This window comes from Neophocaena asiaeorientalis, unplaced genomic scaffold (assembly GCF_003031525.2).
Source record: "Neophocaena asiaeorientalis asiaeorientalis breed wild unplaced genomic scaffold, Neophocaena_asiaeorientalis_V1.1 scaffold51, whole genome shotgun sequence".
Taxonomy (NCBI): domain Eukaryota; kingdom Metazoa; phylum Chordata; class Mammalia; order Artiodactyla; family Phocoenidae; genus Neophocaena; species Neophocaena asiaeorientalis.
The window spans coordinates 4,558,797-4,585,389 of NW_020173335.1; the positions used below are offsets into that span (position 1 = coordinate 4,558,797).

At 44.5% G+C, this 26,593-nt stretch overlaps 1 protein-coding gene across 1 annotated transcript in view; it reads right to left on the minus strand.

The window, feature by feature from the left end:
• The window catches only part of GUCY1A1 (guanylate cyclase 1 soluble subunit alpha 1), a 58,915-nt gene that overhangs the window by 31,683 nt on the left and 639 nt on the right, over positions 1–26,593 (minus strand). The window lies entirely within an intron of this gene.

Below are 26,593 nucleotides of genomic sequence, written 5' to 3' on the forward strand. Positions count from 1 at the left end.
ATAACTGTTACTGTTTACTAATTCTTGTCCTCACACACACTGTAGATCAGGGTCAAACCCTCCTGTAAAGGGCCATAGGTCACTTCAGCTTTGCAGTCAGTGGCTGGCAGGAAAGCAGCCACAGCAGATACACAGAGGGCCGGGCATGGATGTGTTCCCATCAAAACAGGCTGCACTGGGCCCACAGGCCATAGTGTGCTGACTGCTGTTTGCAAAAAGCTGAGCAAATTAACTGAAGCATTTTAATCCAAATATAATTTTGAGTATAGGGTCAGAGTTACTTCCTCACCTCTTCTCCCCATCCCACCCCTAAAATAGAGAACCTCTGTGGATCCAGTTCTGTACAACTTGAAGATAATAAAGGAGAGTATAGTAGATACCATTAAGTAAATATTCATTCACAAAAATTATAATACCATTATTTCATATGAATTTTTAGGACGAAGAACCGTATTAATTGAATGCCATGGTTTCAGTTATGTAGACATACAGTACAATAACTAGAGAAGAGGGCACTCATAAAAAAAAGGCCACAAAAAATACAGGATTATATGTTGGAGCCAATGCACGTCTGGAATTTCTTCCTCAAACAAGTTATCCTGGTACCTATTAGAATTTTAGTATTGGACCTAGGAGTTTGCCATAATGTAGTTTATGAAAATTCTTCCATTATGCTTAATCCTCTCATTTAAATTGGGTTTCAACTCCTGTCCCCAAACCCAATATTTTACCCTCATCTTCTCTTCAATCTCACTAGAGCAGGATACAACTGACCAGTCAACGTTCCTGGAAATTCCTTCTTCTCCGAGATGGCGCAATGCTCTAATTTCCAGCCAATGTGCCTAACATGGTTTTTTTTTATTAAACTAAAAACTTGTTTTTTATTAGGAAACAAGTTGTGCATACTTCAAGATCACTTAAGTGTTCAGTCTCATTAAATCACATATGTATCAAGGAACGAATTAGCATCCTTCGTCTGCTCAGCTGATAGGATTACACTATGAACAGATGCATCCAGTGCTGATACCTCGGAAACCCGTGTCTGCCTTGCGTTTGCCAGGAAGACAGCCTACGTTCTCAACACAACGAACGATGATTTTGACGTGCAACATCAGCAGCAACTTCAGAAACGGTTGGGTCAGTTCCTGAATCCAGTACAGAGCTGGGTGTAGAGATGGTAGTGACAGGGGAAGGAAAAAAACAAGTGAATCAAAGCGATAAATTTGGTGACAAGGTCTTGGCAAGCAGTGGGAGAGAGATTCTCAGAAACTCGGAGAGGTATTTGCCATCCCCAGGGTTGATGATTAAACGGCCTCCAAGTCCATTGACTGCTCTCTCACTTTACTGGTAAGTGATTAACTCCACTAGGGTGAGAATAGAGACCCACGTACTGGCCTCAAATTAATAACCGGGAGGCAGAAAGAGTGGATCTATGTGTGTATAACTGATTCACAGTGCTGTGCACCTAAAACTAACACAGCGTATGGCAAAGCAGCTAGACTCCAATAAAAATTTAGAAAAGTAATGAGGATGCCTTGCTGTGCAGGTAATGGGGTTCTCCATCATGAACCTCTAGCAGAGAATGAAGCGCAAAACCCTTGTTTCCACATGTAAAAAAAAACCTGAAGAAAGCACCCTATGCATACTCTATCACACAGAAAGCCTGTTTTCCAACAGCAGGTCATATGCCAGACTTAGCGCCCAGCCATGCCGAAACCTGTGATTCAAGAAATGAAAGTGTTTTAAGATTAAATTCCAAAGTCCAGCTTTTGAAGAGTAGCTGAAAGAAGAGAGAACTTCAAAACAAACTGCCTCGGTAAGGATAAAGTGTGCCAACCCCGGCCCAAGCTGTAGCAACCATTTTCATAAATGAACGTCAAGAAGACAGCTTCATGTTCAGAAAATCGAACGTTTTCATTCCTTAAAAGCTGAAAAATTATTAAATAAAAATCCAAATATCAGGCCTTTAAAATGTGTTTCTTTTCTCCTGGCAGTAAGCAATGTTTATAGAACTTTCCCCTGCGACAGATCAGGACAACAGGACAAAGTAGTAGAAAAGCTGGTGAGAACTTCCAAGTCTGTGCAGTGCTGGGCAGAGGGAGGGCCAGCGAAGGCCCCACTCCCAGCTCCCCAGTCCCCTCTGCTTCCCCTTCTGGTCACGGCCCCTGGGCTGCGCTCACCCCCTCAGATGAGATTTATTCCTGTGCCTACGAGGCCCTGGCTTTGCTTCTACCGTGTCACCCAGACCTCCGTTTGCTAAATTCAACCGTGCGCTCCTGAAACTTAAAAGTTCTGCACACACCTGACTCCCCCTGCCACTGGCATTTTGCTTTTCATAACCTCCACTCCCGTGGCTTCTTTGATGCACTGGATTGCTTCCTGCTTCATTACTTCATTCCTCCACCTGTTCACTTTCATTCTGTTCAACAAGCGTTTATGGATGGCCTAACTGTGTGGGACCTTCTTCCAGACGCAAGGGCAGAGCCACACACAAAAGACGTCACAGCCACGTGGAGCTTACAATCCAGTAGAAAAACTATTTCTTTTTTTTTTTTTGTAACTCCTAAGTTATCCCTCCCCCACCGCTTTTCTCCTTTGGTAACCCAAGTCTGTTCTCTATGTCTGGGAGTCTGTATCTGCTTTGTAAATAAGTTCATTTGTACCGTGTTTTCGATCCCACATATTAGCAATACCACGTGGCATCTGTCTTTGTCTGTCTGACTTACTTCACTCAGTGTGATAATCTCTAGGTCCATCCACGTTGCTGCAAATGGCATCATTCCGTTCTTTTTTATGGCTGAGTGATATCCCATTACATATTCGTACCACATCTTCTTTATCCATTCCTCTGTCGATGGATAATTAGGTTGCTTCCATGACCCGGTTACCGTAAATAGTGCTGCTGCAAACACTGGGGTGCGTGTGTCTTTTTGATTTATGGTTTTCTCCAGATAGATGCCCAGTAGTGGGATTGCTGGGTCATAACAGCAACTCTGTTTTTAGTTTTAAAGGCACCTCCATACCGTTCTCCACAGTAGCTGCACCGATTTACACTCCCACCAGCAACGTAGGAGGGCTTTCTTTAGGAAAGCTCCTCCTGACACGACAGTTCCCAGTGTGATGTGTGCTATTAAAGGACAGGCGCACTGCGATGCAGGAGGGACACGAGGGATCCAAACCCAGTCCCAGCAGGAAGAGACCGCGAGCTGAACGGGGGCCACAAGCCAGGTGAAGAGAGCCCCAGAGAGAACAGCGCGCTTGGAGGCCAGGACGGACCCAGTCACGTTCCAGGAACTGAACCAATCCCAGCCCGGCTGGAGCAAGCGGTCGGTCGGGGAGCTCCCGGGGAGGCCAGGACGGTCCAGACGCGAGCGTGTAATCCACGCTGCGTAAGCCACCGCTCTCTTCTGAGGGCAATCAGCCGAGTGACTAAGAGGTGAGATCGGGATCATATTTTTAAAAGATTATCTGAAATGCAGGATGAGGGCTGCATCAGAGTTGGACAGGCAGCCGATCTGGGTGGGATTACGGAGACACCCTGAGGATAAAAAGTGGATCAACCCCTGCAGTGTTTCAGAGACGGAACCCACAGGCTGTGTCTCCTGGGGGGACGTGGCGATGAAGGGAAGGGAACCCACAGTCCCCGGACTCACCTTCTCAATACCCCAGCCCCGCGGAGGGGAGACCAGGGTCCAGGGACGGCCACCAAAACGGTCCACAGTTCACTTCGCAGGATTTGGTCATTCCGCCATCACTAAGCCCAGATGTGCAGTTTTCAATACTGCATAACCCCTCGTGGGAGCTGGATGCTTCAACTCTCCTACTGAAACCCCCCTTTAGGGAAGCAATTCTTCCTTCTTCAAAAGCCCAGATGTGGGCAAGCTGACTGCCCTTCAGATTCCAGGCCAGGGACTCACCCTCCCGGTGCAAGGCGTCTCTAGCTCTCTGCAAGAGTAGACGTTGCTTTTCTTAAATATTTTTGTTCCTAAGAGCCAGTACTGGTCACCCTCCCCAAAACTAAGAGGTCAACTCTAAAGTCCACGGCGACCTCAGCTCTGGGGACCCAAAATTCCAGCATCCCCCGCTGGAAACAACTGTCTCACTAGAGCTACACTACGGGACGTAACTTATGTTTAACACACTACATTAATCCTTTCTTGAAAATAAGGTGGCTGTGATCCATACCTTTCTTATTGCATTCAGCAGGCAATTCAGTGACAAGTTTGAAGTGAGAGCGAAGTTTAGTGCACCCTAGAGTAGGGAGGTTTTTAACTCTAAGAATGATCATTTTTTGATTCTCAATTGTTACAGCAAAATGTCTACAGGATGCTTTATAACTAATTAAAGAGTAAAACCTTTGGGACTATAAATCCTAAATACCTGTGCTTTTAACGGTCACCACTGAAATCTGAATGCGTGCAGTTACTATCTCTTCAAATTAAATATCATTCCCACTTATGGCAGGTCATGAGGAAATCGGATAAACGTTCCGAAATTTTGTTCCTCTAACACGTGAAATAATCTCCAGCTATTCCTCTAATCCCTATCATAGTTATACTGCTCAAACAGTTCCTTACAAAGACATAGTCACATAAAAATACATTTACAGGGGCTTCCCTGGTGGCGCAGTGGTTAAGAATCCGCCTGCCAACGCAGGGCACACGGGTTCAAGCCCTGCTCCGGGAAGATCCCACATGCCGCGGAGCAACTAAGCCCGTGCGCCACAACTACTGAGCCTGCGCTCTAGAGCAACAAGAGAAGCCACCGCAATGAGAAGCCCACGCACGGCAACGAAGAGTAGTCCCCTCTCTCTGCAACTAGAGAGAGCCCGTGCACAGCAACGAAGACCCAGTGCAGCCAAAAATAAATAAATAAATTAAATTAAATTTAAAAAAAAAACCATTTACAGAAAATATAGTGATTATTATGAAAAGGGTTAAGGGAGACGAGTAAGGCCTTTTTACTCTCTAAAATGCCATCTTGTTTTCATCTATTTGCAGATAAACACTGTGTATTTCTGCATTGTGGTTTGGCTCATACTAATAAATAGGGGAATAATGTCAGCGTAAAGCAGCGGTCACATCTGAAGACGCCCACCCACCCCTGCAGGTCCCCTCAGCTCAGTGAACACACGCCCTGTCTTGGAAAAACCTGTTACAGAGTTTCCTTTACGGGTTCCTTGTCTCTATAGCTCAGCAGGCTCTGTGCTTTCCTATAATATAGTCCCTTCCAATCAAGCTACCTTTTTCCCCTAGATCAGTCCTATAATTACTGTAGCGCGGTATTCATCAGAATTCAGCTTGTCTTTTAAACTAAGCTTGTATATTTGTTAGGACTGTTATAGCTTTTGTTCGTGTCCATAAGTGCTGACTGGTTTCACCCCAACATGTTTTCTTCCCATAAATCCTTTCATTTTTAGTGCGTAGTTTTGCAACACACAGTTTTTTTGGAAGTTATGTTGTATAAGAAGTGCATTAATTCTCACCAATGTTTGATTTAAATTTACAAGTAAGGCGGGAATTCCCCGGTGGTCCAATGGGTAGAACTTGGCACTTTTACTGCCCAGGGCCCAGGTTCAGTCCCTGGTTGGGAAACTAAGATCCCCCAAGCTGTGCAGCCAAAAAAATAAAATAAAATAACAGGTAAGTTGAAAAGCCTACTTAACTACACGGGAGAAAACCCAATAAAGTCACATTCTCTAAGACTCTACAGATCTCGTTATGACTTAGGTAGTAAACCCTGATGAAACTTTCCAAATGGACCCCACGTGAGGAGCTGAGTGAGGCTCCGGGACCAGAGGCTCTGCCTTTGCCTCTTCCTCTACCCTTTACCAGCTCTGTGACGTGAGTCAAGTTCTTAGCCTAACTTCACCTCCACTTTCTCCATGTGGAAATAGGGATCCTAAGAACAGCTATTTCCTCCACGTGTTGTGAAGGTAAACACATAAAGTACTTAGGAAAGCACCTAGCATAGTATGTGCTGAATAAACGCCAACCAGCACATTTCCTTCCAGCAGCACTGTGACACTGAACCATGTTCTTAACTTCACCGAGCTTCTGTTACCTCACCGGTGAAATGGTGTGAAACAGGGATATACGAGGGATCGGAGAAAATAAACGTAAAGGCCTTCCACAGAACAATCACACTCACAGAAGGTCACTAAGTAAACGATTGACAAATGTATTCTATCTTCTCAGAAAGACAGGTAATATTTTCAAGCTATGACATTTTTTCTCTTCACTTTTCAAAGCCAGGGGAACTCTGATTTATATCAGGTGCCTGGTGTCCCACAAATATAAAAAACATGCTCCACTTGAAGAACACGACTGCATACCAAGAAGGTTGTTATTATCTATGTCAATAGTTAGAGCTCCTTTTATTGAATTACCAAATAGTAGAGTTTACAGCACAGCCCAGGGCACTAAGATGCCATTTTGCTTTCATCTTATGTAATTCTATCAGCTAATAAGTTGCATGCCAAAGTTCTTTAATAAAATATTAGAATAGACACTGAAGAACTATGCTAGCTTTTAAATCTCTTTTTCCACTCATTAAACCAAACTCGTTATATCAATCGAGCAGATATTATGTCATTGGAGTACATACTATTTTCAATAAATTCACATGATTCCCAACGTGGAAATTTTTTAAACAAAATAAACTCGTAACAACCAAGGTAAAATAGAAAGTCCGTGGTATCTGATTTTCTTTTCCTAGAAGTACATTCTGGGATTGACTGTCCTATCTGTGGAGCATCTGATTTAACATTTTGAACAACGAGGAGGCATTAAGGTGGCTTCTCCTCGACGGGAAGGAAGGGTGACCCTACGAGCACAGAATTCACTCTATGGTGGAAGAAAGTCAAGTCATCTGGGCTCTAACCTGTCATATTTGGAAGGAAGATTATGGAAGAAGACACAACAATGACTCTGGATTCTTCTAATCCAGCCCTTGGAACTTTTCCCAAGATCCTTGAGAAGAAAGACCACAAGCTAGCAGAGTCATAAAAACTTAAGATCTGTGAGCATTGCTGGAGACAGAACCTTCTCAGCCTCACCAAGAACAAATCAATCAAGACGCGTACGCCTGGCCACACAGACACCAACAAAGAGAAAACCATGGAGACCCGAAGAAATACATGGCAATGGAGGCGCGGGTGGTGAGCCAACGGGAGGGTCAGACAAAGCTAAGCCAGCCCTGAGCAGCCCACTGGGCACTCATGGGGTCGGCCTGTGGGTCAGGTCCAGCCTACTGCCCGGTTTCGTCCAGGCTTTGCGCTAAGAATGGTCTTCACATTATGTAATGGAGGCAAGCCAAAAGAACGTCTCATGATGACCGAGCACGAAATGAAATTCAAATTGCAGTGTCCACAAATACAGCTTCACTGGAACACAGCCATGTTGTGCCATAATAAGAAACATAGTTGGTCTCTGCCCACTCTCGCCCTTTTCTGTTTCCTGGCTCGCAGCTCCGCAAACCCTTGGAATCTCCAGAGGGATGGCGTTTTTTACGCAAACCAGGTAGCTGGTGGCTGGAGGCCCCTGGGCAGCCTAGGACGGGGCCTCCTTGCCAGGGAAGCCAACCTGAGATTAGAAGGTTGGAACTTTGCATCCCTCCCAGATCTCTTGGGGGCGGGCAGGGGGGTTGGAGGTTGCGTTAATCACTAATGGGCAATGAGTTAATCAATCATGCCTACATAGCGAAGCCTCCGCAGAAAACTCCAAGCGCAGGGGCGAGCTCTGGGCTGGAGAACACGTGGAGGTGTAAAAGGATGATACGCCCAGAGCTCACGGAAGCTCCGGGTCCTTCCCCACGCCTGCCCTGTGCATCTCTTCCATCTGGCCGCTCTTGAATTGTATCCGTTTATAATCAACGGGTGATATAGTAAGCAAGCTGCTTCCTGAATTCTGTGAGCTCCTCTAGCATAATATGGACCTCAAGGGGTGGGCCGTGGGAAGCTTCCATTTAGAGTTGGTTGTGGCATGAATTTGAGATTAGGCTCTGAAGTCGGGGCAGCCTTGTGGGGCTGAGCCCTTAATTAATCTATGGGATACGGTCTCAGAACTGAATGAAACTGTAGGACACCCAGATGGCGTCGGGAATTTCCTGGGGAGGAAACACACACAGTTGCTGTCGGAAGTGAAGTACTGATGAAAGAAGGGAGACGGGGCTTTTCAGTGTTTACAAGCTCATCCATTTACCTGTGGCCTAAGGCTGCTGCTTTGGAACAACAGTGGCGGAGCTGAGTAATTGCGACAGAGACCCCAAGGCCAGCAAAGCCTAAAATATTTACTGTCTGGTCCTTTACAGATTCCGTTTGCTGACCTTATGAGACATCATATACATTATCTCATCGAATCTTCACAACCATCTGACAGGGAGCGGGTGTGTATATGCTACACAAGAAGAATCTAAAATGTAGATTAAGGAACTTCTGCTTGGTCATTGCTAGTGAGTGGCAGAAACAGGAGGTGAACCCAGGCCCATCTGGTTATAAAGCCAATGCTCTGGGGTGACTTTGAAAAATGGGGGACTTTTGTATACCACAGTGATTATTACTCAAATTGTTCTGGCAGTACATACAGTCGGGGAAAACAAAGGTTAAATTTATCTGCTAAAATGGAAGGTCAGACTTTTGGGCCTGGGACCGAGGGAATGAAGACATCCCAGAAACGCAGGTGGGAGGGGCCCTCTTGGGACCCCCGTGAACTCTAAGGAGACCCCGTTGTGCAAAATTTCACTTTGAGCCTCTTTGGTTTTAGGAATCAAAGTAGAATCAGAAGACAACTAGAGGGGCTTCCCTGGTGGCGCAGTGGTTAAGAATCCACCTGCCAATGCAGGGGACACGGGTTCGAGCCCTGGTCTGGGAAGATCCCACATGCCGCGGCGCAACTAAGCCTGTGCGCCACAACTTCTGAGCCTGCACTCTAGAGCCTGCGAGCCACATACTACTGAGTCCGTGAGCCACAACTACTGAAGCCCGCGAGCCACAACTACTGAGCCCGCGAGCCACAACTACTGAAGTCCGCGCGCCTACAGCCCATGCTCCGCAACGAGAAGCCATCACAATGAGAAGCCCGCACACCGCAATGAAGACCCAACACAGCCAAAAATAAATTTATAAAAAAAAAAGACAACTAGAAAGACTGTGGTTGTCTCTGACACACTTAAAACATCTTTATTGTAAAGGAGAGGAATAAATTATGGGAAAGTATATTTTTCTGAGAAATTTTCCTTTAAAATCCTAGGGAAAAGGCTAATAACGGTGAAAAAAAACCAGAGCCGGATTAGAGTAATGTTGACACAGAAGAGAATTAGATTTTTTGAGTTAGATCTTCCCTCTTCCGTGATTCACCCAAAGTTCCCGTCCTGGAGACCTCGGGCCGGGGGAGAGACGTTTCTCTGGCAGCTCCAGGGGAGTGGGGTACACAGGCCACTGACTGGTTAGAGGCTGCCAGGCAGTCACGGGCCTTCTAGAGTTTTCCGTTCAGCTCTTTCTGATTCTTGAGACAGAAAATGGTCTTCTGTCACTGACACTGAGACACGGTCCTTGAAGCTTATGCTGGAACCAGGCCAGCCGAAGAAATGCAGCAAATTCCAACAGAAATTCACTTCTTTCTGAGTTCCTACATTAGGATCAGTTCAGAAGAAATCATTACCAGAAATGACACCTGGCTTCTGAACACGGATTTGCAGGTGTGTGTCTGGACACCACAAGGGGCATGTTGAGAGAGCAAGTTCTTTCCCATTAAACCCAAAACCACGACCACATTGTTTTAAGGCCTTCTCATCTCTGACCAACTGAAAACAGGGAGAGTCGGAAGAAACTTTCCTGTTCACAGCGAACACAAACCATGTGTCTCCTGCATTTCAGTATCTTTTACACAAAAGTCAACGTAAGGACACAGGCACTTACGTGATACAAGTTCAGAACTTGAGGAGACCTTAGAGGCTGTTAACTGCAGTCCTTCCCACTCGCAGATGGCGGAACAGAAATCCAGATTCTCGTGACTTGGCCCAAACCCCAAAGCTCCTGAGGGACAGAGGTCGCTCAGCAGCTGAGGCCACGTGATCACTCCACACACTCTGGTCACCTCCTCAACTGAAAGGCAGAGAAGCCCCCTCCATCTTGGAGGCCCCGCAACGGCTGTGATGCTTCGAGAACACTTTCACGCTCCGGCCTCTGAGTTCGAGTCCCACACCTGTCGATCTGAGAGTCACCACACGTGCTCCACTTTCGTCCAGTCGGAGGGTCACCCGTGCTCTTCACCTCGCACCAGCATCAATACTCGCTGCTAAACTGGCTTGGCTGTCTACAGTTTCTGAAACATTTCCCCAGGCTCTTTTTCACGATTTTCTCATCACCTTTTGCACTTTCTCAAGAAGCTATCTTTAGTCCTTTTTTAATTCTCTAAACATATTTTGTAAATAGCCTGACTTACTCATTACCCTGTCTTTGCCACTTAATTGAAAGTTAAGTATGTTTCCAGCCTTAATCTAACTAGCCAACGTAGATCACAATGTATCTAACTTTAGGCTCCTAGTAAGTTAATTTTATGCTGAAATTAAAAGACAGGACTACCGGCTTGGAGTCATCTGGTATAAACATGGATGGGATACAGATATATTAAGTCCTTATTATATGGTTCACTCAGTCTTTTCCCTTTATTTTCCCTGGATCCTTCTGTACGTGCAGCGCAAATACACATATGTAAGCAACACACAACTGGAGAAGAAATCATTTTCAGAAAGTTTTCCTACGTGTTTTCCTTTTCTATCTTATTATTTTGTATGAGCTGTCCTATTCGTTTTTACTATTTTTGTCCAATTATTTTCCTTTTCTTTTTTATCACTTTCATTATTTTATTATTTAATGTTTACCTTTTTTGGAAAGGAAGAATCTCACTACACAGAGAAATGCATGAAATTCACTGAGCTCATTTGAAAATGACAAGAGATTGGACATGAAGCCATGAGCGAAAGGGCACGCCATGGAGGAAGTACAGCGAGGTGAGCGGGGCGGGGGGAGTGCAGGAAGTTGTGGGAAAGGCAGGAAAGGGTGGTGCTAGAGATACTACAAAATTAAAGTTGGCATCAGTGGCAAATGACTAGGTCTGAGAAGCGGGATGACTCAGGTTCTGTCTGGAAGGATGTTGGGCCATTGATAGAAAGAGGCCCCAGCAGCCAGTTTGACAAAGGGATGGTCAGCTGTGCTTTGTACACGTGCACCTTGAATTCTTAGCGGGACATCTGGGTAGAGATGCACCTGAAAATTGAAGTCTTTAAGGAGTGTAAAACAGATTAGAGATATGAATCTGTGGTCCTCTAGATAGAGGAAGCCATTTAAATCGGGACTTTAACTCAAACCGTTCAATGTCAAAGGGCCGCAAAAGAGAGACAAGACGGCCACATGGATGACTGGGGAATATTTGTACTTAAGAATTGAAGAAGGATGTTAGGACTCAGATGGAGAAGCAGAGATCAGAAAAGTATGCTGAGAATGAAAAAGAAGAGGACACACGTTCAAACAGAGGGGTTTGTTGGGAGACCGAAGAGCGTCGGGGGGTGTGGTGGTCAGCCAGGCCTGCTGTAACTCTGGGTGCCCGCGACAACCTTAACACGTCTTCTCAGGTTCTTCAGGCTGGAAGTCAATGGCAGGGTGTTAGCATGGACGAGTTTTGGTGAAATCTGGCTTTGTGGCTTGCAGATGTCTACCTTGTCACGTGGAGGGGGGCAAGAGAGAAGAAAGAGAGAGAGAGAGACAGAGAGAGAGAGAGAGAGAGAGAGAGAGAGGGAGAGGGAGAGGGAGAGAGACGCGATAGCTCTCAGGTATCTCTTCTTAAAAGGGCACTTAATCCCGTCATGAAGTCCTGTAACAGGGAGGAACAAATCTGACTCCGCGTTGGAGCTGCTTCTTTTACTTAACCTTTGTGTTCTGTTGCTTTTTGCTACAAGTTAATCACTATAACCAAGTTGCCTATAAGCTTAAATTATCCATAATGGCCCATCTCTGGGAACCCGGCCTCCCAGGTCATGAGCATTAAGCTAAAATAACTTTGTTCAGCTCACAGGAAACACCCTGACCAGGCCCACCTGTGAACGTCTGCAGCAAGGAAGAAATTCGTACATCCCCTCCGGAGTCTGAAGCGGTATTACACCTTTTCCATTGTACTTTACCTCCTCACCTCCCTCTCCTTGTTCTGTGAAAGAAACTAGCATCCAAACCTGGTTAAGATGCTTCTTGAGGACCCTAGTCCACCATCCTCTCGGTCTGCAGGCTTTCCGAATAAAGTCCCTATCGCCTGCGTCCACACCGCGTCTTTCGATGTATTGTCCCGTTGTGTGGCGAACGGAGCGAGCTTGGACTCGGCAACACTCCCACCCTCACCTAAACCTCATACTAGCCAATAAACATCTCCTTATGTCCAATAATATTAGTCATGAGACAAAAATCCATTAGAATGTCTAAAATTTAGAAGTCTGACAATGCCAAGACTTGATGCTGATGCGGAATAACGGGAATTTTTCGGAAACTGCTGGTTGGAAAGTAAAAAGGAGCAAACCACTTCGGAAAGCAGTTTGGTGGTTTCTTAAAAGGTTGAACACACCCTATCATACCACCCAGCTATTCCATTTCTAGGTATTTACTCATGAGAAAGGTAAACACATATACAAACAAAGACTTGAACACAGACATTCATGAAGCAGGTTTACTTGTAACAATCAAAAACTGGAAACAACTGAAATGTCTTCGATCATGTGAATGAATAAGATGTTGTATAGCCATATGTGCAAAGGACTGTTATCCAGCAGAAACATGCAACAAAGAAGATAAATCTCAAAATCATTATCTGAGTGGCGGGACTGCACACACAAGAGTCCACACTGCAACAGTACTTTGTATAAAATCAAGACACTGCAAGCAAACCCGGACTTACAGACAGCAGATCAACGATAGCCTGGAGATAGAGGAGGGGTGCTGATTGGAAAAGGACACAAGAAATTGTTTAGGGGTGACGGAAACGACTTCTATCTTGATTGTGGTGACAGGTTAATGGGTGTATACACCTGTCAAATCTTATCCAACTGTATATTTTTTGTATTTGAGGTTTATTTTAAGTGTCATACCTTAGCCAGGTCATTAAAACAAAATAAAACAAAACAAAACAACTCAGTGGAGGACTAAAAGAAACTAAATGAACTAAATTCCAAAATAAATAAATAAGAAGCCATGGAAGAGATGAGACCTGGGCTATTTTCATCCCAGATCAAGTGGTGGAAGGTAGCAGAATCTCCCACAGGCCGGGGTCAAGAGTGGCTGGTTAAATGTCTATCAGACTTTTAGCTGCTGGAGGAGAGATTAGATCACCAAGGACCCCGAAGCTAAGATGGGCTGGTCCTCCACACTCGCAGCCTAATATGTGTATGTGGTACATGACACACACACCTCACAGATGACATGAGAAGAGGAAGAAAAATGTGACCCACGGTCAAGAGAAAACAGTCAACAGAAAGAGACCAAGAAATGGCCCAGATGTTGTTACCAGACAGGAACTTTAAAACACCCGTGATAAACATATTAAAAAGAATCCAGTGGCCTAGTTGAATAGCAGGCATAAATAGGGAGTTTCCATTAAGAAACCGAACATAAAGGAAAAGAAGCAATCGGAAATGCTAAAAATGAAAAATCACAGCAAGGGAAATAAAGAATTCCATTTAACATCAGAGGAAAGGATCAGTGAACATGAAGTCAGGTTAACAGAAATAACTCCAACAAAAACACAAAGAGAATAAAGAGTGATAAAATAGAAAAGCATCTGAAATCTGTAGAACAATATCTAAAGGTCTAACATACATGTATCTAGAGTCCAGGGAAAAAAAGAGAGGAAATGGAAGCAGAAAAATAGTTGAACAAATAATGTCTGGGAAGATTCCATATTTGATGATAGCATCAAACACAGATCTAAGAAGTTCATTAAACCCCACACATGATAAATACAAAGAAAACTACACCTAGGCATAATGTTATCAAACCTCTGAAATTCAAAGATAAAAAGAAAACTTTAAAAAAACATCCAGAGGTGAAAAAAAGAAATAGAATAAACACGGAGTAAACGATTTTTACTTACTTTTCTCCAGAATAGAGAATAGCAGATAATGCAAAAAAATGTATGGGCTGAAAGACCTTAAATTATAAATCCAACAAAATATTCTTCAAGTTAATATGAAAAAAAAGGAGTTTCCTAAACATTACAGTCATAACTTTGGTGGAGAATTTAGATACTTTAATTTAACTGAATTTCTATCATTTGTATTTTTTTCTGGTTTTGTGTGTTTTATTTGGAAGTTCATAGATCATCAAAACCTAACTCGAAAGCTGATAATGCTATAGTCGAATCTATTTTAAAAACAAATGCTACTGATTATATGTAAAATCATATACAAACCAACAGAAAAACTTATATGTAAGCCATTAAGGTGGTAAAGCATAGTTTTTTTTTAATTAATTTTTATTTATTTATTTTTGCTGTGTTGGGTCTTTATTGCTGCATGCTGGCTTTCTCTAGTTGCGGCAAGCGAGGGCTACTCTTCGTTGTGGTGCGTGTGGACTTCTCATTGCGGTGGCTTCTCCTGTTGTGGAGCACGGGCTCTGGGCTCATGGGCTTCAGTAGTTGTGGCACGTGGGCTCAGTAGTTGTGGCTTGTGGGGTCTAGAGCACAGGCTCAGTAGTTGTGGCTTGTGGGGTCTAGAGCACAGGCTCAGTAGTTGTGGCTTGTGGGGTCTAGAGCACAGGCTCAGTAGTTGTGGCTTGCGGGCTCTAGAGTTCAGGCTCAGCATCTGTGGCGCACGGGCTTAGTTGCTCCGCGGCATGTGGGAGCTTCCTGGACCAGGGCTTGAACCCGTGTCCCCTGCATTGGCAGGCGGATTCTTAACCACTGAGCCACCAGGGAAGTCCTAAAGCATAGTTTTTAGAGGATGGACCCTGCCTGGCTAAAAAGACTGGTTCCACCACTAATTCAATGTATGACATTTAGGGAAATTATTTTTCTACTCTTGACTTTGTTTCTTCACCTTAAATTAAATGATAAAGGTAGAACATTCTCAAGGGTTTCAAGAAAGGTAATTGCGTTTTAACAAGGCTTGGAATATAGTATGTACTTAATGAATGTTGACTATTAGGACCTGAAATTAGGTTTACATTAGCCCCTTGATGCTACTTTGTTCAAGGCTTGGTTAACAAAGCAGTAGTTGTCAAAGGGCTCCAAGTTCTGCGCACCCTGGGGTGCCCTGAGAGCCTCTCCTAGGAGGTGCAAGGTCAGAACTGCTTTTATAACAGCACTGGGATACCATGTGTCCTTTCCATCCTCATTCTCTCTCAAGTACACAGCGCAGCTTTCTGGAAGTTAACATGACATCTACAAGGTCATCATTATGCAGCTAATGAAATGCACGCCCCTGTAGATTTTTCTACCTTAGTAGGTTTAGGGTATGAATGTGTATATTCAGGTATTAACCCCGTTTGTTCGCGGAACTTCTACTGTGGTCTTTCTACCTTTCATTCGTTATACTTGCTCTGATCTCTGTAACCTCATTATTGCCCCAAAAATCATTATTTTGAAATTCCCAAGTTCTTCTTACATCTACATGTAAACACAAGAAGTAACTACACCTTGGGATTTTGTTTTGCAGTGATATTATATTATATTAGCTTTTCTAAAGTTAAAAAATTTATTCTAACAGTTATTATTTTAGAATTCAATAATACTTATTCTAATGTAAAGAAAAAATTCTTTATACTTTTCCTTTACTTAAAGACAGATTTTTTTTTTGCTTAAAAAGAGAGAACTGGAAAATTTCCTCAACCCACAGCTGCACCATGTACATCTGCCATGGTAGCCTGACAGCTTCCCAGTACTGATGAGATCAGTGGTGATGTTAATTAATGGAATTGTTTTGATACTGCATAATATAAAATGTAAAGTTTGTCAACATTTGGAAGACCTGCAAAGCAAGGGGAACCAGTATTTTCCAGTGACCGTGATATTCCAAATTCATGCGGGAATAAAGGCTCCATTCACAGAACAATGGATTTTAACGGTTTCAGAGCCCACGTGGCAAGTAACCTTTATGAAATGATCACTTCTCAAATTTTGAATTTTTTATACCAAAAGAATATCTACAGTAGTCTTAAAACATATTAAACCCCTCCTCCCTTTTCAACTATGCATCAGTGTAAGGCTGGGTTTTTTCATACTTCCACTAGAGCAACCTGAATGTGTTAAATACAGAAACCATATTCCTTTTCACTTCAAACGATTGTATACTGACTCTGGGTTCTTTCACCAAATGCATAGGTACTGCTCACAGATGTTAAACTTTAAGTTTCAATCTCGCTAACCGTGTGGACACACCACCGCTTTACCTTCACATTACTCCACGCTCCATCCGGGAGCGTACACTTCTCTCCAACGCCAGACAAGACCATAGCTTTCTCCTTTAAAGCTGGTATTCTGCTCTGGACTCCATCACAGATGCTTTCTTTGAGACCTTTCTTTCTAATTATTCTACCTATGTAAAATCTTTAATCTTTCTGTCTACCTGAATTTACCCATCCATCCAACCATTCGTTTATTCATTTGTTCATACATCCTGCAGATTATTTATTAAGCACCTATTACTACATTCTAAGGGATGAGGTTTCAGGAATTAAAAACAAAAACAAACAAATACAAAGAAGCCAACATTAAACCCTAAAGGAGGGTCTCACGTAGGGGCTGGTGGGTGAACAGGATAAAAACACACAAATTCAGTGAAGTGTGAGCTACCATGACATGTTGTGATGGGGACACAGAAAATCTGCATCAAATGCTGACATGGTACATTGGTAAGTGCTTCCTCAAATGAATGACTCTGAAGCTGAGCCCTGTTGAATGAGTAAGAGATAACAAGGCATAACAAACAAGAAAAGCTATTCCAAGGAGCAGAAAAGTAGGCGCAAAAGAGAAAGACAAAACAAGAAAGAGTTTGGTGACAAACTGCAGCTGTGACAACATGGCTGTGACACAGTATTCTAGTAGGAGGGTGACTGAGACATGGGAGCAGAGTTAGAGGTGAAGTGCGGCCGTCAGATCACCCAGTGGGAGCTGTGAGCGCTGCGTCGTTTCTACACCACTTTCCACGCGTGTGACACGCAGCATGCAGCACCGCTTCTCGGTACTCAAGCAGTGACCAACGCTCATTTGTCAGAGAGCGAATGCAGACAACCACAGCCAAACGCCATTTTACTGTGTGTAAAACAGACTGACGGCACACAGCTCCCAACACCCACTGTGCACTGAAACAGAGCCAGGATTAAGACAGGAATAACTAAACAGATTTTACTCCAGTTGGATTTAGACAGATGATCAAGGCTGGTGAGCAAAAATGTTCTAACCATCCCCAGCTAAGACGTTTCTTCACCAGCGACGAAGGAGACTAACAGGGAAGAAAACGTGCGAACAAACAGCCCTTCCCAGGGCTTCCCCGGGCCTCCTCGCTATTTACACGCCCTGCTGCCCAAGGCACCCGACTCACCTGCCTTTCTTAAGCCCCACATGCGACGTCTACCACTTTCCTTTTTCTCTTGACTCTGAAAGTCTATATTCAGGAAACCATGGTCTTGATTGAAGGCAGAAGGCAACATAATCAAAGTGACGTCTGCTCTTGGACAAACAAGCTTGTGCTGCTTTTCTGGGTAAAACAGTTCCCCATGGCCTCCAGAGATACACTCTACGGGAGCGCATCAATCCAACTGAGCTGGCCATAGGGCAGGGCCGATGGGAGAGAAACCTTTGTGGGGTGTGGCCTCACGACACCTGTGGTACACAACCTTCTTGCTCCTGGCCAAGCCAGCAGGTGAGCTGCAGGTGACAACCCAGCCTAAGTCAGCCTAAGTCAACCCAGCCTAAGTCAACCCAGCCTAAAGTCTTCGAGCTTCAGAGGGCGTGGGCAAAGAGAAGCATCAGAAGAAAGCAGCTTCACTTAGGACGGCCTGCTGTGCAACAGGCCCTGCCAAGAAACATCACGGCTCTCTCACACACCACCGGGAACCTTTTTCAGCGTAAGATGGCACAACAAGAGCTTAAGAATATTACTCTAAACGGTCCCCACAGAAAAGATCCACAGTAGAGGCTGTGGCGTATTGTTACGTGGAGTAGAGATGAACAAAGAAGAATGTTAGTCATTAGTGACTGCAAATATTTTAAGACATTGAAAAGTGAAATTTTACCCAGAGTTTGCACTGGGAGGATTGCCTGTTGCTAAGCACATTTGGAAACGTACAGCGTTGATCCAGCGTAAGAATCTCTTGCCTCAAATCTTGACCTATCAGGTCTCGACGATGTGACTGTGTTTATCCAAGTATCTTCCACGTTACATTCGTAATCTTCTAAATTCTGAGTTAACCCATATTGATTCAGTTTTATATTCACCAATACACAACTTAAAAGTTCATATTATACTAGTGAAATGTTGAAATTCTTTGTCCTATGTTGAATTAAGTTAATCATATGAGCCATGTATCATTTAACTACTTGTAATAGAGGATATCTGAAGCCGCAAAATGAATGAGAAGAAGCAGCTAGCAATTTCAGTGCGTTCATATAAAATTAGACTAGTAACATAACCAAACTCCTCTAATAAAAATATGCATTATTAAAGTCCTAGGGTTTGTCAACCTCATGGATGGAAACACCTGATGCAATGTGAGGACTCAAACAATTTCCCTAAGTCTAGAGATGCATCTAAAACTCTGAAGGGTTGGAATTGACTATGAAGGTCTAATGAAAAGTAATGCATATGCCACACATCCTTTCCCCAAAACTCTAAACAACAAATGGTTCCGAATCACCTAACAAAGAAAGGTTCAGCGGACATCCTGGTCTAGGTGTCACCTAACCCCTTTTAACCTTAACTCTGTTTATCGGTACTTCCCAGCACTCACTGCTCTGAGATGCCCACTTCACATCACACATTCCGACCGATCGCTCGTGATCCCTGGAGCACTTTTATGACGTGTCTGTGAACAGAATGGGAGCTAAACTGAAATGGCATCTCCTCCCATTGGGGAGACCAGTCAATTCAGCAAGTGATTACAGCGGAGGATAAGACGGTGAAAGACAAGTACCATATGACATCGCTTATAGTGGAATCTAGAAAAGTGATGGAAATGAGCTTGTCTACAAAACAGAAACAGACGCACAGACACAGAGAGCAAACTTATGGTTGCCAAAGGGGAAAGGGGTGAGGGATAAACTAAGAGTTTGGGATGGACATATACACACTACTGTATATAAAACAGACAATCAACAAGGACCACTGTATAGCACGGGGAGCTCTACTCAGTATCTTTTAATAACCTGTAATGGAAAAGAATCTCAAAAAGAGTACACATATATATATACGCATATATATACATGACTGAATCACTTTGCTGGACACCTGAAACTAACATGACACTGTAAATCAACTATACTTCAATAAAACAATTACAGCCAAGGATAAATAACAGCATAGGGGATGAACAGGGAGGTGCAGGGAAACATAACAATGCCCTCGATTCAGACCCGGAAGAGCGGGGATAGTTTCTAGGAAGTAGAGCCTAGCTTGAGATATAAAGTCTGAGTAGGTACCGGCCCCTCGAAGACCCAGCAAGGGGCCAGGGAATCCGGAAGACGGGGGGAGGTGGCCGTGTTTCCCACAAAGGGATGTTGCAGGGTATGCGGTGAGAAGTGGCACTGCCGGTTCTCCATCCATAGGTTCGTCCCCCCCCCACACACACACTCACACTCACACCCTCACACAGCCCCTCACACACGCACGGACAACCTCACACCCCCTCACACACACTCACTCATTCACACACAACTCTCACACACACCTTCATACACACCCTCATACACACACACTCACACACACACGCACTGACAACCTCACACCCCTCACACACTCACTCATACACTCACACGACTCTCACACTCACCTTCACACACACCCTCATACACACTCACACAGACACACTCACACACCCCTCACACACACACACGCACTGACCTCACACACACTCTCCTACGCACACACACTCACACACACTCACCTTCACACACCCCCTCATACAAACACCCTCACACAGACACACACACCCCTCACACACACTCTCCTACGCACACACACTCACACACACTCACCTTCACACACACCCTCATACAAACACCCTCACACCCTCACACAGTCACTCTCACACGCCCCCTCACACTCACACTGTCACACACACTCACACCCCGCTCTTCCCACTCTTTAAATCCCACAGGTCCTGCAAAGTCCGGCATCTTCATCCTGTTGTCGAACCTCTGCTCAGCGCCAGACCTTCCCTAGAAAGCCTTCTTCAGCATTTCCCTCCTGTGGGACGCTGGCTTTTCAAGTTCTTGAGAAGTTTCTAAAACTGCAGCACAAATATTAAGCTCCTGGTAACGTGCTGACATGTGTAATTCCAAGGCTGTTTCTGGGTGGTTATCTCCACGCACAGACTTTAAGCCCCTTCAGGCAGGAATGTCATAAACTTCGCATCTTCCTCAGTAACACGCATAATCCATAATACACTTCATCCTGAGAGGTACAAGAAAATGACTAACCTCTGAAAAGTGTGCCATAGAACGTAACGTAAGCTGAAGCTTTCAAAGACTACACATTGAAAACAAATTCTTTTAACTCCTGTTACTACTGCCAGGCACAGCGGTGCCGACGGCGTTTATTAGCTATAGAGGAGAGCACACTGACTGCTGGGGGCGAAGAAATTCAGATGAAGGTGACTGACTGGCCCAGCTGGTGTGGCTTCATCTCAGGTCCTCGAGAACGCATCATTGTAACGGCAAAAGCAAGATAAAAGTCAAGTAACACATTTAAGGCCCAAGCCATAGTATGATGGTCAAGGTCCCAAATGAGTTTAAATCCATTAATTGGGAAAAAAATTCATCACAAAGTACTGAGAGCACGTGTGGATGTGATAAGGGAACAGTTACAATCATCTTTTAAAATGTTCCGTGAAGGGAGGGTTGACAGGGAGCAAAGAAGCCAGCCACGGTCTCAATTTTCAAAACAAAGAAGGTGGATTCCAACTTTAGCCTTGAGAGCTAGACACTGATTCCAGGCACGCCTCCCACGAGATTCTTAACATTATCATCTGTAAGCGCCCAAAATGTGAAGTGTTGTTACCTATCAGCTAGGGAGAGGTCAAAGGAACCCATCATTACAAAGGAACCCAGGGCTATTTCCTTTTGTTTTTACAGGGTTACTTCATAGCTCTTCTGCAGAAAGTGGAAAGGCAGTCCAGCAAGGAACCTGACTGAGTCTGTCACAGAATGCATGCGCCCCGCCCACAGGAAGGAATGTAAACGCTGAGGAAGGAGAGTCGCTTGACTATAAGGCTGCCGGAATGGCCTTATAAAGACCACTAATTCGTGGGCTCCTGCAAAGCAAGGGAAGGCGTCTGGGACCCAACGTCCTGCCTGTTCTCCACGCGGCATAGTTATTGGATGAAGATATTAACTGCATCCTGATCACATCTGCTCCTGCCTCTAAGTGGGGAAGAATAGCTAATCTGTATCCTGGAATCAACAACCAAAAATATCCTGACCTCCTGGAACAACAGGCTAATGAAAGGTGAAGGTTACATTTAATTGCAATAAGTGTTTTTTAAAGTCCCAAATCTAGTAGCCAAATGTACAAATCGAGGAAAAGAAGTATACTTGCAGAGAAGTATGCAAAAAGATGCCTCATTAAACAGTGCAGTATGGATGCCAAAAATATAGAAGGGGAGAGGACAGATTTGACTTTAGAATGATTTACCATGTGGTACCCAGAGGAGACAGCCAGACAAGTCCAATGATGTCAGTCCGTTCCTGTTAGCTCAGCTCTCGGGACCACACTTTCAGAAAGACAGGAATTCATCCAAAGGAGAAATTCCTTGATGATAATGGGATTCTCGACCTATGCCAATTAAGGACAAGTTGAAGGAAATGAATATTACCATAGAGATCACAGACATATTATATCTGTTATGTAGAAAAGCTTTCTGTGTAAGTACGCTAAGAGGTAAAAATTGGGATACGAATATTATAGAGGCCAATAGTGCAGTTCACTATAAGGAAAGAGTTCTTAGGCTCAGAGCAGGTCAAATAAAGGAATGCCTCCCGCATTCAAGATGAATCTTGATCAACAGCTCGCCTAAATTGATCTTAACATTCTCCTCGAATTTGGAAATAAGATCATCTGCTAAAAGTGAAAAAATAAAGATCATTTGGACTGGAAAACCTGGAGAACTCTGGAACATGTCTTATGGGGAATTTGATAGAAATTATCCAGGAAAGAATAGAATAACTTCCGAGCGATGTTAACCATCCCTGAAGCTGAAGGTGGAGTGAATCAGGTGCCGGTAGGGCTAGTGGCAAGAGATTAGGGATGGAGCAGAGCTGACATGGCTGTCCAACGTCAGTGCGCTGAGAAAGAGGAAAACCGGAGAAAATCGGGACTGGCCAAGGTGCAGAGTCACAGGACAGGAGGGTGGGTGCGGTGCTGAGTGAGGGGCTTACTGGAAGGACAGGAGGTGGGGTCAGAAAGAGAATATGGAAGGCTCCGCTTTTTCAGCTGGGCAGCCCTGAGTGATGGGAAGGCCCGGAGGGCGGGGAGTGAACACCAGTGGATGGATCCCCAAAGTGAAGCAGCGCAGGCTGAGGTCCTGGGGGTCCAGCGCGAGGATGCTGAGTGAAGTTCTCAGCAATGACAGCTGATCAAAGTGTGGGAAGCAAATCCTCTGTTAGCGTAGATTCCCAAGGGAAGTGGAATATTCAGGAAGTCAACAAGCACTGGTCACAGGGAGAGGGTAACACCCGTGAAGGGTGTAAACTTAGAAAGACCAGGGGTAGCTGGGCGATGGTGAAAAGATTAACAGTTAGGAGCAGCTCTGAACAGCCTGCAGGCCCCATGGGAGAAAAGCACAGGCATGTGTGTAGGACCAAGACCACAACAGTCCACGTAGGCTCCTTGCAAAACAGATACTAATCCTGACATGGTGTCGTCGAACAGAATACCTACAGCATCAAGGCATCAAAAAACTTAAATCAAGAACTAGGAAGACACCCACTATGTGCCAGGTACTGCGAATCCAAGGATGAATACCCTGAGGGAGATCTGAGTTTGGTAGCAATAGAGACATCTGAACAGGTGTTTCTTTTGCAACTGAAGTATGCTGATTTACAAGGTTGTGTTAGCTTCAGGTGTCCAGCAAAGTGATTCAGACACACACACACACACACACACACATAAATCTTTTCAGATTCTTTCCCCTTATAGGTTATTACAAGATATTCCCTGTGCTATAAAGTAGGTCCTTGATGATGATCTGCTTTATATACAGCAGTGTGTACATGTTAATCCCAAACTCCTAATTTATCCCTCCCCGCCCCTTTCCCCTTTGGTGACCATAAGTTTGTTTTCTATGTCTGTGAGTCTGTTTCTGTTTTGTAAATAAGTTCATTTGTATCTTTTTTTTCCCAATTCCACATGCAAGTGATACTGTATGACATTTATCTTTCTCTGGTTTCCCTGTCTGAACAGGTATTTTTATTTTTAATTAATTAATTTTTTTGGCCGCACTGTGCGGCATTAGTATCTTGGTTCCCTCACCAGGCATCAAACCCATGCCCCTTGCATTGGGAGCGCGGAGTCTTAACCACTGGACCACCAGGGAAATCCCTAAAAAGGTATTTTTAATGTAAGGTAGCAGAGTGAAAGGGGACACATAGCTGTGTCAGACCTGGAAAAAATTCAGGATTAAGAAGCTTTCCTGGGGGTGCCCAGACCCCTTTCCTGGGGTGTTCACTCCCAAAGCCGCTGTCTTCTGTTGGCTTCTTGCTAATTCCTACTGCGGTGAGAAGGAAGAAGTGGTACCCGAGTGAATTAACTTAAGTTGCCTTTGATTTTCTGAAAGGGAGAGTTTATTTTAATAAAAAGATTATTAACGGCCAGAAAGGATTCCAGGCAAGCAGCTACACGCAGCTGATAATCGCATTTCTGTGGCTGGGCCTGGGGGCGGGGGGATCATGGCCCAGAGCCCCTCAGGGCTCATAAGGGCGTCACTCTCCTACTGCTGCTGGGCGGGGACTGGCCTAAAGCTCCTCAGTCCTGGCAAATAATTCTGTTCATACCCTGTAAGCCTGAAGGCTGCAGAAGAACAAGCCTGTGGGCCTGGCACTCAGGGGAGAGAGAAATAGATGAATTAGGTCAGACACTTCCAAACTGTTTGAGAGAAACAAAAGAACCCAATGTGAGTCAGGATAGCCAAAAAAATCACTCCAATGCCAAACGAGTCAACTAATCTATGGGCGGCTGAATTGGTTCATCTAAAGACCCAAAACTTGCCAAAAGATTTTCTTGTATCAAGATGGAGAGCCCCAACCAAAACTGCTGCACCGGCACCTAAGGAATGTTTACTGAAAACATCTAGATGGCCTAGGGACAAAAACCAGTGAAATTATTGATATTTTAGAAAGAAAAGCAACCATTTCTACAAATATGCAGACAAGTAATAAACTGTAATGTTTAAGAAGAGTTGCTTGGGTACACATTTATAATTAAGTGGTATAAAAATCAATGGTACAAAAGTTATACATCCTAGCAAACAAAAGGGAAGTTAAGCAACTTCCTGGAAAATCTAACATTCCTAACGGAAATAACAATTTGAGTTATCACTTACTTCTTTAGTCTTTAGTCCAATATTAATTTAAAAAGTTTTTTAAAATAATGCTTTAACACAAGATCATTTTATAAACCATAGTTATATGAGATTTGAGGACCAAACCTTGTGAAGCTACATCTCCTTCTACATTCTCAAGAACGACAAAAAAAGTATCTTGGACGTGTTATTTTATACCCGGGGACCTAGTAGCGGGGACTTAAAGGGGCTTTTTATATTCATACACTATGAAACACCACACCAAGCATAAGTACTTTCTATTTGTGTTGGGTCTCAAAGAGAGAAAAATAAAATTCTTATTTTCTCTGTCATACATTAGAAAAAAGATCCTACAGCACAAGAAAAAACAGAATACCCATCTATTCATTACAAATTTCTATTAAATAAACTTCAGCTACTTAAGTTTCCTCGCTGATACATTTAAAAATATACAAGTGGGTCTGTTTTATATGAGATGTTTAATTACTGTATCAATAATTATTCTAGAATTTTCCCTACTACTTTATGTCTACAGGCTTTATGTAAAGAGCCTACTGTTTTGACGTGAAAAGTACAGCTTATTTGTTTTAACTCCGTGCTTCTTATTTTTCTGTTGGGTCATAGATCCCTTTAGATATCTGAGGACTCTGGATTATCACCCTAAAAATGCAGAGACTCAAACGTTTAAATACAATTTCAGGATTCCCGGAAGCAATCCACAGACCGAGCTGTGTAATAACTGAACAGAGAGCACAGACCGCACGGGCAAACTCCACCAAAAGCATAACGCTGTTAACATGGCTTTTTGACAAATTAAGATTTGCTTCTAAATTTTAGACATCATATTTCTGTTAATTGTTATTACTGATTTTTGTCACTCTTCATAATATAGTACCTGAAACGACAACTCCCAAAGAAAACAAAAAAACATAGCCGTTTTAGAAAAAGCAACAGATTAGCTCCACACTAGGAACCAAGGTATAAAAATCTACATCCATCACTGAAGGCTCTAACGCTTATCCACGTGTCATCAGAGGGTCAGCGATGCTCCTCCCAAGAGCAGTTCTAGTTAGGAGGTAAGCATTTGATGAAATCACTATCACAGGGCTGACCCTGATATGTTATAAATCAAGCTCTAATTTAAAACTGTATATATGACCCGTTCTACTTAAAATTCCAGGGGGTTTCAGTGTGTTGGAAACCAAGACGCCCCAGTCACAATTAAGCGACACGTTCAACCTTCTGGCTTACTTCAGAAGATACACACTGTTCACCAAGTGCAAAATGAAGGCGCAACCCTGGGAAACGAGGGAGTAAAGGAAAGACGCACGGAATGCATAACCTGAAATCACATGACCACTCGAAGCGGAGCGCCCACACAAGTGCCGCCGCGAGGCTGCTCGGCCCACCCAGGACAGGCTGAGGGCACTGGCCCGACGCCAACCGCTCCCCAGGGCGCCGCGGTCACAGGGGGCATCGGATCCCCAAGCAGTAATTAACACGCGCGCGCACACACACACACACACAGACACGCGCGCGCACACGAACACACGCACAGGCACACGCGCGCGCACACACACGCACGCAGACACACGCACACTCCCCAGCGGAGCCCGGCAGCCCCCCTGGAAGTTCGCGGCGGCCCCGCTGAGCGATCCCGGGGTCGCAGCCGCCCGGCCCCCAGGAGCGTGAAACGCTCACGCGCAGCGTGGCCGGACGAGGCTGCGGTGACGCCGGCTCGGCCTCACTCCCCGCGGGCCCTCCGCCCTCGGCCGCCGCGGGGCCCCGGGGCGCGGAGCTGCCCCCGGCGTGGGAACCGGGCCCGGT